The sequence below is a fragment of the Hippopotamus amphibius genome, chromosome 7, assembly GCF_030028045.1.
Source record: "Hippopotamus amphibius kiboko isolate mHipAmp2 chromosome 7, mHipAmp2.hap2, whole genome shotgun sequence".
Taxonomy (NCBI): Eukaryota; Metazoa; Chordata; class Mammalia; order Artiodactyla; family Hippopotamidae; genus Hippopotamus; species Hippopotamus amphibius.
The window spans coordinates 21,105,627-21,119,589 of record NC_080192.1 but is presented as its reverse complement, the minus strand read 5'-3'; the positions used below and the strand labels follow the sequence as shown (position 1 = coordinate 21,119,589).

General features: G+C 41.7%; 1 protein-coding gene across 2 annotated transcripts in view; it reads left to right on the top strand.

Moving 5' to 3' along the window:
- Positions 1-4,123: 4,123 nt before the first annotated feature.
- Positions 4,124-13,963, top strand: part of GAS2L3 (growth arrest specific 2 like 3) — a 33,888-nt gene continuing 24,048 nt past the window's right edge. Inside the window, exon 1 of one of the 2 annotated variants that reach the window (XM_057743266.1) lies at positions 4,124-4,206. The gene's annotated coding sequence lies outside the window, so the exon portion shown is untranslated. The remainder of the gene's footprint in view (positions 4,207-13,963) is intronic. The other variant, XM_057743267.1, reaches the window with a different exon arrangement.

Genomic DNA, 13,963 nt, shown 5'->3' with positions numbered 1-13,963 from the left:
ACTGTAGACAGAGCTAGGACTTAATCCTGTAGGTCTGGATTTATTTAAATGGTTAAGACTTTATACAAGCAAGTAATAATGCTTCTCATGGAAAATGAATTGTGATATAATGAGAAATATATATTTGGTCTTTGTCCCCAGTTCCTGACATAAAGCTTCTAAAACCCTTGGCATTTCCTGAGTGATAGGAGCATCTTTCATTATTCATAACAAGACCCTTTCAACCATACCTGAGTTTATGCTAATAAGGTGACTCTCTGTGGGCCCCTAGTTGCTTCAGGGTGAGGGATGGTTGCCAGAAGAGCCAACCATGTGATTAGAACTCTTAGTCCCATTCCTCGACCTCTGGGGAGGGGAGAGGAACCCAGAGATTGAGGTCAATTACCAATGGCCAATGATTTAATCATTCATGCCTATGTAATGGAACTTCCAATTAAAAAAACCCCAAATGATGGGATTTGGAGAGCTTCTGGGTTGGTGAACACATCGAGGTGCTTAGGAGGGTGATGGCCAGAGAGAGCATGGACACTCCATGCCTTCCTCCCTATGCCTTGTATCTCCTCCACTTGACTATTCCTGAGATGTATCCTTTATAATAAACTGGTAATAGTAAGTGAACCTCTTTCCTGACTTCTGTGAGCCACACTAGCAAATTATTGAACCTGAAGAGGGAATCATCTGCAAGTATCTTATTTCCAAATAAGGGTACATTCTGAAGTTCCAGGTTGACATGAATTTTGGAGGGGATACTATTCAACTCACTATGTAGTTATAACATTTTAGTATTAATCACAACTGTTATCACAAAATTTTATATCATTGAATTACTTACAGATAATATTTGTTAATGTAAATCAATAACATTCCTTTAAGATAGAACTTACTCCTATTTTTAATGTAGTTGGCTCTCAATAGATTATCTGATGAATGAGTAGTTTAATTGTGAATGAATCAAGATCTCTATGGCCCCCAAATTTCATCCAATAGTTCACACAAGGCACAATCCACAGATTGATAGTCAATAATGTCAAAGCATTAAAAACAACATCAGCAGAAACTACAAAATGCAGAACAAAACAACTAGTAAAAATCGAAAGCAAAATAAAATAATCTCCAACAACTACAGTAAACTTTAAGCCACAGAGAATTCTTGTAGGGCTGTGGAAAAAAATCATATTTCAATATTCAAGGGTTATATGATTATGAGAGACTTCTGTATTCTATAGAGATGTTTAGTCAGATGAACAGATATTCCTAATGTAATAACTTTAAAAGTTTAGATATCATTTTCTTAAAGCAGGGCACTTCATCACAATGTTGGCAAAGTCAGGACTAAAATACTTTGTCATCTGATGGAAGCAAACGGGTGAGGCTTGCTTTGCATGTTGCAACCATGCCAATCTCAAGAGAGAACATCTAAAACATTGCTATTAACCTAACCACCAATTAGAAAATCTACACATGAAAGCAGACTGCAGCTCATTAGGTGAAACCCTCAATTACTAATTGCAGTGTTAAAACCAAGATAGGTAAGATGCTGAGTGTGCTTGGGGGTGAGGTACTAACTGCGAATTCATGTAAAAGTGAGGTTGAGAGAGCAAAAGGGGAAGTTTTTTTCTTGTTTTTACACATAAGGGAAAAGCAACAAGAATCGAAGAATCTAGAAGAGAACTCCTCAGCCAGTCTCCACATTTAACCAGTGAGGAAGATAGGCTTAGAGAAGTGATTTGCACACATTCCCTGACTTTGGATTCACTTATTATACTGCCCTTTATCTTTATAAGGTAGAGGAGTTACCAAGACAAACCAAATAGACAATGAAAATAAAAAGAAAGCAACCATAAAAATACCCTGCTGCCAAAGTTTCAGCAAATGGCTTAGAGAAATATTAAGTGGTGTGTGTTGTGTATATTTGAGAGAGTGTATACACACTTCATATAGCATAGTTTCAATCTTTAACAAGTGGTATTCGAATGTTTAGGTACATAGTATGCCTTTAAGAAAAAAATAAGAGAACTATTAACTATTGACTCACTAAACAAGAGCTGTGTGACACAATTTACTTATTCCTAAGGTTCTGCAGAGAAGTTTACATATTTTGATGTTAGGGCTCAACAAATCCAACTTAAAACCAGAACTCCACTTGAAACTTGGCTAAATGAAATGGTATGACAAATTGTCCTTTAGTTTTAAATAGAAACACTATACAGGTTGATTTGAACAACAGGTTCTGTGAAAATGGATCTATTGTAGTCATGGGCAGCAAAGGGTTCTGGGATAGACATCAATAAAAAAAAGGAGCAACCACACTTGGGCATGAAGTTCAATGACCACTTAAATGTCATCTTTTTGATGACCATCTTCACTGGCTTAACCCAGAAGGTAAGTTCTGTGAAAGTAGGACCCCAGTGCTTAGGATGGAGTCTGGTGCAAAGAAAGTGCTTAACAGTATCTGTTGAATTGACTTTTCAAATCTGTATCTCTTGCAGAAATGAATTTAACCAGTTTTAGATCTAACTTTCCAACAATCTTCTGAACACCTCAACCTGCATGTTCCTCTCACATTTCAAAGTGAACACAACCCCACACCAAAATGCATTATTCTTCCCCCACAGTTGTTTTCCCTGTGTTCCTTAGGTCAACATCAATGTCACATGATACCAAGTCCAGATAAATCAGCCTCTTAACTATCTCCAGACACCTCTTTTTCACCATCCCTTCTGAGCTAGTTTATCTAATTATCATCTTTTAATTTTTAGAATTGCTGCCAGTCTCATTCCTTTCTTCAAAGATCCTCAAAAATGATTTTTTTCTAAAACACAAATCAATCACAATTGCCTGCAAGAAGAAATTTAAATTCCTTAGTAGCTACCAGGGTTTTTATCCTCCAGCCTGATCTACCTCTGGGCCCCCAAACTTTAATCATTCAGAACTACTACTCCCAGAACATTCCAGCAGCTCTCACATCCCTGGAAGCTTGTTGTTCTGCCTAGAAAGCACTCCTTACTCCTCATTATCTTCTCTCTTGGCAGATTCTTATTTGTCCTTCAAAATTCAAGTCCTTTCAAACCCCCTGACCATCACCCTCCAAGACTGTTAGGTGTTCCCTCTTTCACAGACTTCCACTGGTTTCCACTGAGTCTTGACCACGGTGCTGAGTACTTGAAGTCAGGGGCTGTCTTCTTCACTTTAGTCTCTTCAGCCAGCGACAGTACTTCCTCGTTTTGGATGAGTGAATGAAGGAATACATGCTAGCAAACATCCTTCCAGGTCAATCCCACTCTTTACAGATGGTAAACAAAGGCCCAGAGAGGTGACATGATTTGACGAAAGAAAACAAGAGGAAAAGGGCCTGGCCTCCCAGGCTCTCGGCACTGATTTTGGCCCCGTATTAACAAGCCACACTTACTGGTCACAGACCCACCTTCTGTTACACTCAAAACCAGTCTCCACTTTACCTCAACGTTGGGGCTCGCGAGCGTCTCTCCTGGTGCGGGGGTTCATCCTTCCCCTCCCCTCCCCCACACCCCGCTCTGGCGTTTCCTGAGGGAACAGCCAACATCCTCTTTCTGCTTTCAGTTGTGGCCTGGAGCTACAGGATTTCTCTCCATCCCTCTCCCCACACCCCTCACGGGACTCCCGTCCCTGCAGCGGGACAGTCTGGATCCGGAAACCGTGGCGCCCTCCGTACAGCCAGAGGTCGGCTGGGTTTAGGATTGGGAGGGGCTCAACGAATGCGGGAGAAAGCGCAGGGCAACTCCAGCGCGCGACATTCCAGGACCCTTGGAGAAGAGGTTGGTTCACCTCTCCTGCTCATCGGGACACATAGGGTTTGTTGCTGTTGCTGAGGGGCCAGGTGAGAGGATGTGCTCTGTGACCAAGCCACTTTCCGTGAGAAGAGGGTCTTGACCCCCCGAGGGTTGCTAGACGCCACACGGAGGAGGGCGACGCGCCCCCTGACTGAGACGCGCGCAGGTCTCGCGCTCCCGAGGGGCCTGGGGGCGGGGCCTCCAGCCACGTCCCCTCCCCGCCTACTGATTGGTCCCTTCGAAACAGGCGGCGGCGAACCGCGGCGAACCCTGAGGCCTAGGCGGGCGTGGCGGCGGCGGCGGCGGCGGCGGCGGTTGGACAGGGGCGTGCCGAGCAGGCACAGATTGAGCGAGATGTCGCCCCGCAGGGAGAAGTGACCCTCCTGCGCCTGGACGGGTGAGTACTTCCCTGTCTGCCTTCTCTTTTCCTCGCGAACGCTTCCTCGCCTTCTCGGGGCGTCTGTGCTTCAGCTTGCGCTCGAGGAGCCCAGGTGTTTGGTGGAGTGAAAGCGGTGGTTCGGTTGGGGTCCCGAGCTGCGGGGCCCGAGGCGCTGTGCGATTGGCCCGCTGAGGGGAATCGCGTGCTCTGATTGGTCCTCGGGGACGTCAAGGTGACGTTGTGCCTGCCTTTCCCTGCCCACCCTGGTGCGGTGCAAGGGGCCACAGGTGTGCTGGGGCGGGCGTGGGGGCCGGCAGGTGTGGGTGTGCTAGGCTGCCGGGAGGTATCGGCCCGCTGCCGCTCTGGTTTAGAATCCAAATTGGGATCAGAGCCTGAAGCTAGTTTAGCCTCTCCAGGGGCACCTTCATTTCCAAGCACCTAGCATATATAGGGTCACTTGATTCCCCCGCGTACCCCCTCGGGAAGAATCGATGCAGTCAGCGACCTTGGAAGGAGAACGACAGATAGTCATTTTGTCCTCTGGCAGAGTTTATAGTTTCTTTCCTATTTGTTTCCCTCCAGTCCGTGCAAGGCCCATGTCACCGAGACGGACGGAACAAGGGGGCTCTGAGCGATGCTTTTCCCACCCGCACCTCTCTGTTTGAAGGGCTGCGTTGGGGGAAAGGTTTGTAGATTGCCTTGGAAGTCAGAGGAAACTTTTGGGAGGCGTGCTTGCCCATGCAGTCACTCCTGGTTTCTAACTAATCTTTTCGAACCACGGGATTGAGTCTTTTGGAGTTAGCGTGCTTTGTGGTAGGTCTGGTGGGGAAGCTGATCAGTCATTATTAAGTGATTTTTTTTTTTGCAGGCCCAGTCTAGGCCAGAGTTTGGGCTTTGCTTCGTTTGTGTGGAGTGTGCTAATACCTACTCTCTCAGAAGATATGCAGTTTGTAAACTGCTGTGGGAACACCTCCCTTGGCACTTAAATAATTAGGATTTGGAATTCTCACCATCTCAGATTCCCTTTGGGAGGAGTTTGGAATGGATTTGAATGTGAAAGGGGAAACTGGTGATAGTCGTCTGGTGTAGATCCTGGTATATGCTGTGTGTCTGACTCATCTGTTTCAAAAACTCATTAAAAACCGATGGACTCTGAATAATAGGTGTCAGCTATTTTGTCATTAATGAATTATAAGTAATATTTATTTTTAATGAAGTCTCTAAGTGTGGGGGCCCTGAAGTCACACTTTACTATGTGTGTGACCTTAAGCAAGTTATTTAATCTTTCTAAGGCTAAATTTCCTACCGTATAAGAAGGTTGTTGTGAGGATCAAGTGAAATAATCCATATAACTAGTTTAGTACAGGGCCTGACACATAGCTAGTGTTATTCCTATGCTGTTTAATTTGGATTAAAAGTTTCAAGCTATCCCCAAAGGGCAGAGAGGAGCAGAAGGTGAAGGCAGAGCCACAGGCAGCAGTAGTTATCATGCATTGATTAACTTCGTACATATAAAGCACTTAAAATTATATCTGGCCCATACTAAGCACTCATTACTGTTTATCAAGTGCATTATTACCTAGAATGTGTCAGGTACTGTTCTAGGTGCTTTATATTAGTTAAACCTCTTAATCTTACAATGTCGTTTGTGTTTTCTCCATGTTATAAATGAGGAAACCGAAGCTTAGAGAAAGCAATTAATTTACTAAGGTCCACCCAGAATTCAGTCTAGACTGTCTCACTCCAATGTCCAGCCTCTTTTTTTTTTTTTTTTCAAATCACACTACTCTTGCATTTATATTCCAAGTGTTAGGCAACTTCTCTGCACACAGTTGTTTGTATGGCCCAGGTTCATTTCTGCCATGGGTATCAGTTTATTTTGAGTACTTCATTAAAAAATAATGAGAAGTAATTTGTGATGGTAAATCAAAGTGTGTGATAAGGGAATAATGGCAACAGTATACCCGCTATTACTAAAAAACTAAATGAGTCCAATAATGTTTGGAGAATTGGTCAGTTCAGAAGTAATGTTTCCTAATTTATATTTTTCCATTTAGTTTTTGCTTATTCACTGTATTTTTACTAAGCAGCACTCCTTTTTTCTTTCCTGTCAATCTCAATTTAAGTTTGGAGATAATGAAAGTTCAGTTATTTTAATAATTTTTTTCAAGCTGACTGTTGATGTGGAAAGTAAGGAATTAAGGTTAATATGTATTGTATTTTGCTTTCTTACAGTAACTTGGCTGTGTATGTATATCTGTGTGTGTGTGTGATTTACTTTCTTCCTATTATTTGTTGCTTCCTATACTTTGATATCAAATATACCTTTACGTCTTTAATGAACCATGCAATGTACCTAGAATTTGAGAGAATTTGGAAACTTGAGTCTGTCAGTCAGTTGTCTCACTTTGAATTTCCCTATTTTGATTGAAGTGCAATTGCCATAGAGAAATGCCTCAGAAGTAATGTTTACAAGATTGAGGCAATAATTATAATTGTATCTCTTTAGTGTTTCTCCTTCTAAAAACGTATAAAATTTTCTCATGTTATTACATTGTTCCAGAGTAGGTAACAGAAAGTTGCCATGTATTTCATAAATGAGTTACTAATTTCCAAAGAACTAGAAAGTGATGAAATGTAGCAGATACACTAAATGCAGTTCCATTTTTGCTGCTGAAAGTGTCATGGAAATTTACAGTATTATAACCATCAGTCATATTAGATATTGCTGAAGTCCTAACTGATAGAGACTTCTGCCTACTCTCTCAAAACATAAACTTTTCTGTAAGAAAGTATAAGCTATGGTGAAGGGCTCACTTTATGTAGAATTTTAAACATTATGACTTTTGTTTTCCCTTGAAGGATGACTTGTTAGTATTTTTGACCCCCAAAATAAAATTGGCTGTTGAAAAAATTATTTAACTTTGTCCAAGAGTTTTTCTTTCTCTCATACACACACAGTTTAGAAAACACTGTGATCCCAGTAACATAGTTAAATACTGTCCGGTAGAGTGCTTTTGGTTGCATGACATGTAATAGACATCTTTTCATATCAGTACATACAGTTCTTATTCTTTCAAGTGGCTGAATGAATCCACTGTGTGAATATCCTGTAGATTATTTTAGAGGTTACTTGTTAATAGACACTTAATATTGTTTATACATTTCTTTATGTTAGTGTATATGTATGTTTTCCATAGAGTCTTTTAGTCTATCACATATAAAGGCAAACTGATTTTAAGTTTTAAAGAATTTTTTTGTACCCCACAAAATTTTATGACAAACTAATAATTCTAATACAAAATTAAGTTCTTCAGATTGGAGTTCTGCCAAATATTGCAAAAGGAAATTTTCATATAAAAAAATAGACTCCCAACAAATGAAGAGCCTTTATATTTTGCAAGTAACATGTGATGTTTTATTAAATATTAAGAATCTTATTTCTTTCTCTTAAAAATCTTTATCTGCTTTGGAAGCTTTTACCTTAAATGAATATACCATGGATTTATTTCATTATTGTTTCATATTTCCTTTAGTAATAAATACAACATTTATTGTTTAGGAGTAATTCCAGTGAATCTTATTTTTTTTTAAGTATAGCATGCAGTAAAATAGAAGCATATATTTCTTTTTTTTTAAATTTTTTAAATAAATAAATTTATTTTTTTATTTATTGGCTGCGTTGGGTCTTCGTTGCTGCACACGGGCTTTCCCTAGTTGCTGCGAGCGGGGGCTACTCTTCATTGTGGTGTGCGGGCTCCTCATTGTAGTGGCTTCTCTTGTTGTGGAGCACGGGCCCTAGGCACATGGGCTTCAGTAGTTGCGGCACATGGGCTCAGTAGTTGTGGCTCACGGGCTCTAGAGCACAGGCTCAATAGTTGTGGCGCACGGGCTTAGTTGCTCCGTGGCATGTGGAATCTTCCCAGGGCAGGGCTCGAACCCATGTCCCCTGCATTGGCAGGCGGATTTGTTACCACTGCGCCACCTAGGAAGTCCGAATCATATGTTTCTATACAACCTAAACTGGGGAGGAGGTTCAGAGTTGAATCTGAAGGATTGGTAGGAGTGAGTCTGGAAGAGAGGAGAAAGGAGAGCATTCCCTGTAGTTGGATCACAGAGATGAGAAAGCGTGGTGCTCCTCAGGGCCAAAAGAAGTTCAACATGGCTGGAGCATAAGGGTCAAGAGGTGAGGCCGAGGAGATCCTGTAAGGCTTTGATGGCTTCCTTCAGGAGTTTAGGCTTTATCCTGAAGGCAGTGGAGAGCCATTAGGGTTTTTTTTGTTTTTTGTTTGTTTATTTATTTATTTATTGGCTGCATTGGGTCTTCATTGCTGCGCACAGGCTTTCTCTAGTTGCGGTGAGCAGGGGCTACTCTTTGTTGTGGTGCGTGGGCTTTACATTGTGGTGGCTTCTCTTGTTGAGAAGCACTAGGGTGCTTGGGCTTTGTAGTTGTGGCGTGCGGCTCAGTAGGTGTGGCTTGCAGGCTCTAGAGTGCAGGCTCAGTAGTTGTGGTGCACAGGCTTAGTTGCTCTGCGGCATGTGGGATCTTCCTAGAGCAGGGGTCGAACCTGTGTCCCCTGCATTGCAGGCGGATTCTTAACCACTGCACCATCGGGGAAGTCCCGCCTTTGAGGGTTTTAAGCAGGGAAGTAGTAACATCCTTAGATGGGAGTTTGTGATGGCTCACTCTGGCTGCAGTATGTGAAGAACAAGTTGGAGGCATGAAAGGGTAGAGAGAGGGTGACTGGTTGGAGGCTGTTTCGTAAACCTGGAGAAGGACGATGGTGGCTTGAACTAGAGGAGTGGCCATAGGTATTGAAGAGAAAATTTAGAGGTAGAAAGAACAAGATATGGCCATTGATTATTTTGGCTGAGGTAGGTTAGGGACCTGGGGAAGAGGTGGAGGTGTGGGAAAAGGAAGGAGTCAGGATGACCTAGTAAGTTGGTGAGTGTTGGTGCTGTTCCCTGGGATAGTAAGTGCAAGAAGCCTTTGTAAAAATTTAAATGAGTGAATGAATGATCTCCGATATACAAATGCAGGGCCATTGTTGATGATGGCAAACACACAGCACTCACAATGGTTTTTACCTATAAATTTTGCATCTTTTTTTTTTTAATTGCACTATGTACACCTGGTGCCCCCTTTCTTGTTGCTTTAATGTGTTGGCCTTGCCACGTCCTCTAACCATGTTTTGGATACATATCGCTTTCTCTGGGTCAAATGTCTTGACCCTCTGGGATATCTTCCTTTCTTCACTTAAGATGTGTGTTAGTTTCCTATTACTGCTAGAACAAATAACCACAAACTTAATTGTTTAGAACAACATAAATGTATTATCTTACAGTTGGGAGGTCAAAAAACTGAAATGAGCTAAAAAAAAACTTTAGTAGGGCTGCGTTCATGCTAAGGGTCTCAGGGGGAGTACATTTCTTTCCCTTTTCCAGCCTCCAGCGGCTAGTGTTTCTTGGCTTTTTCCTCTCAAAGCCAACAGTGTAACAGCTCCAATCTCTCTCTCTCTTTTTCTGCCTCTTCGGTCATGACATCTCCTCTCTCTCTGCTTCTGTTCTCACATCCCCTTCTCTGGCTGTGACCTTGCTGCATCCCTCTTATAAGGACTCTGGTGATTACATTGGACCCACCAGGATAATCTCCCATTTCCTTAGGCCCTTAATTTACTCAATCAGCAAGATCCGCTTTGCCCACAAAGGCAGTATCTTCACAGGTTTTGGGGATTAGTACCTAGGCATCTTTGGGGACCATTATGCAGTTTACCACAAGTGGAGTTTATTTAAAAGACGTAATAAAAATGTGCCTGTCCAGTAGGGCAGCCGTGTGAATTCCTGAGTAGTACATTGCTCCCAGAGCCCTTGCCCATTGGCACAGCTGTTCTGTCCTGTTTCTTTGGACCCTCTGCCAAATACGCACCAGTTTTAGTCATTTTTTCCTTAGTGATTCCTCTGGTGCATCAGGCAGCTCACTTAACACATTTTTGACCGGCAGTGTGTTATAGCCACGAATGTTAGTTACTGCAAAAATCCCTCAGTCAATAATGTTTTAACCTGCTGGTACCTTGACTAGTAACTACTCGACATATTTCACCTTGGACATGTTTGGTGAGAGGCAAAATTATTTATCACTTCAGGTCACATAATAGATAAAAGTGAAAGATAATAAATAATACCCAAAAAAGTCTCCTGTCAGACACGTGTCTGCTGTGTGGCTGCTTCCAAGCTTTGCTGTCACATTTCACCGACCCAGTTTTTCCTGGAGATGTTCAAGTATCTCCCACCAAAAGTGTCTCCTGAACTTTCAGCTTGAATACTTCTCTCAACATTATTTCCAACAGCAGTCCAGAAACTTACAATATATGGTCAAGCAGTGCACAGAAATAATGACAAAAGAGTATAAAGCACTGTGTAGACAAGTAGTTGGGAGAAATGCTCTGTGAATTCAGGAGCTACAGATATGAGCAGAATTAATTCAGGCCAATCAGGAAGGGCTCCTGGGAGGGGGTAAATCAGAAGAGTCGTAAACTTGGGTTAGTCGAGATGAGGACTCTGTCTCCTTTGCTGACTTTTTCTCTCGTGTCTAAATGTTGGATTTTTCCAGGACTTGTTTCTAGATCTTTGTCACTGCTTTCTCCATTTCCTTCTCAGATGATCTCATTCTTTCCAGTGGGTTTATCTCCCAAGGATTGCTGACAATTTCTGTCTCCTCCTGAACTTTTTTCTTAGCTCTAGGTTAGTGTTTCCAACTGTCAACCTGACATTTCAACTTGAATGTCTTTAAAGGCTTCTCAAATTAAACATGACCAAAACACAGCACTTTGCCCTGTCTCTGCTGGGTTCCCCGCTTCCCTCTGTTCAGATTCTGATCATCCTCATCTCAGGATACGCTGCCACTATCCATTTGCTCCGTTGCTTAAGCCAGAAACCCAGGAGTTGTTCCTGACACGTCACTCTGCCCTTACATCCCTCGCCTTCACCCTCCATCTCTAACCATTATCAAGTCTTAATTCTAACTCCAAAATAGATGTCAGATCTACCCACTTCTCTCTGGTGGAGACATTGTCCGCATCCCTGCTCAGTCACCGTCGTTGGTCACTGAACTGCTGCAGTGGATCCCCTCCTCTTCCCCTACAGGCTGCTCTCCATCTCATTTCCTATGTGCTCAGTTTCCTTTGCTCTCATTGTTTCTACCCCTCTGTGCTTCTCCTTCTTTCACTGTTTCGGCTGATTCTTTTCCCCATATCTCTACCCACCTCTGCTTCTGTTTTCTTCCCCCTTTGTCTGTTAAACCCATCACTATTTCACTTCTGTGTTTCTCCCCATCAGGGAGCTCTGTTAAAACTAGGAATTAGATTATGTCTCTCCCTTGGTTAAGTATCTTCCATGGCTTCCCACTGCCCTTAGAATAAGATCTAATTTCCTCAGTATGACCAAGTGTGGTGGGGCTACTGCCTGACTTCCCAACCCTGTACTAAGCTGCATATGCTCCATGCTTCAGCCATACTGGCTTCTTTCAGTTCTCGGAATGTGCCAAACTCTCTGTCTCTCTCTCTGTGTAGAGTCTTTGCAAAAATTATTCTCTATGCATAGAACTCTTCCTCTTCTCTCTCCCTGGCTAATTCCCACCATTCTTTAAGTTCATGTTTTTTCTCCAGTAAAACCATTTCTAAATCACCCAATCTAAGTCTTAAAGTAGGCCCTGCTCTCTCTCTCTCTGTTCTTTCCTGCAAAGCAATTATCATGATTTAACTTTGTGTATTCACTGCATACACAAATGAATGTAGTAGCTCCATGAAAGCATCACGTCTGTTGTGTTCATCATCACATCTCTTGCCTGGGGTGCCTAGTTTAATAAAGGGTGTAAATAAATGCTTGTTGAATAAATGAAGGAGTGGACACCATTAGGACAAGCATATAGCTTCAACAGTGATAGAACCACAGAAATGAGTAAAACCCACAGAGTGAATGGTGAGGAAACAACTTGAATGGAACCAAGGGCCTGTGTGTGACATTCCTGAAGACTTATTCTAGCAAGAGACTTGTACATCACAAATTCATATTTGAGTATCTTCCCAATTAGGATGTTGGTATTTTAAAGTTTTTACATTCACTTATAACCATATTTATTTTTATGTTAGTAAAAGAAGCTTTCCAAATTACATTTAATTTCTCAATTTTAGCTTTGTTTTCTTATCTCTTTTTAATTTGATGAATTATTTAAATGAACTGTAATTATGTCTCATCATAGTATCATCATAACAACTCATTTGTTAAGTGCTAGCTATGTGTCAGGTGCTTTATTTGTATCACCTCGTTTAATCTTTACAACAAGCAGACTAGGGAGGTGGTGGTATCATGAGAACACTGGAGGATCAGAGAAGTGAACTATCCCAAGATCATCTGGAATTCGAACCAGATGGGTCTGCTACTTTCTGCTACCTCAGTGGTGTCTTTATGGTGACTGGTATACATTAAAAAAATATGAAATACGTTTGGTATGGATACAGCATTTCTACTTTCAAGGCAATTAGGAAATATTTAACTCAGTATTTTAAAGCTGAGAAAGTTTTTTATTCCCCTGAACAAATCAGGATGTCTTCTTCAACTGTTTTTCTAAATGAAGCATTAAGAATGATGAGGTGTTTTTTTGACACATAGAAGGGAATACAGACCAGTATAATAACACCTGTGTTTTCACCACTTATCTTGAACTAAAATCTTACTGGTACAGTTGAAAGGCCTCTGTGCATCCCCCCCGCCCCACCCCGATCTCATCTCCCTCCCCTCCTCAGCAGTAACCACTGTGCCAGCTTGGGCACTTATCGTATCCCTGCAGCTTATATGTCTTGGCAGTAATCTGTTGGCTGGGTGCTGAATGTATATGTGTTGCTGTGGCAGTTAATATTATTATTTTGCTGAGGAAACCTACTTTGTTTCTTTGCTTTTTTTTGCCATTCTTTCCCAAATCAGACCCTGATTTGTACCAGGACTGAGCCACGCCACCTTGTGCTCTCCTCACCATATTTTATAATGTGAGTGAGGAATGAAAAACTGTACTCAGTTTCAGAGCCTACAGCTGCGGAACAAAGGAGCAGCTCTGTAGGCTGGCATTTTTTTTCCGTCATGATCTGAAGTCAAATTGGTATGAAGAACCTGGCCATAAATAATCTGGAGGCCCTCATGGCTGAAACTGTTTCTAAGTGGGCTAGGCCCAAATCCTGTTCAAGTTTCAGGTGGATGAGTGCATTCTGTGCTTCTAACATTTTCTCCAGATTTAGAAAATTAAGTATAGTATTCTTCACTTGTGATCTCTACATAAGCTCTTTGTCTTGTTAAAGATTCTCAGCAGGGTTAGTGAATAGTTTGGACTTGCTCATGTGAGAGCTCCTTTTTTTTCCCCAAATCTAAGGGAAAAGACTTCCTCAAGGTGGCACAAAATTAGTCTTCTCCAAAAGGACAGACAAAAACAGAAACAAAAAAAGCCAATAAATTGCTAATCAAGATGCAGCTCCAGAAATGAAGAGCTACTGATTCAGTGTAATTGGTTTATATGAAAAAAAAAAAAAAAAGGTAGCGACTGAGACTTTTAGGCAAAGATAGATAAGAGGAAAGTAGGTAATAAACTGAGTAAGAAGCAAAAATTGCAATTGTGATGCAGATTGGGGACAAGAAGCTGCTTTGGGGATTAAATGCTTGTGACAAAAAAATGGTTTAGAAAGGGAATCGTGAATGACTAGGAAATATGAATAACTGGCTCTTAGTATAC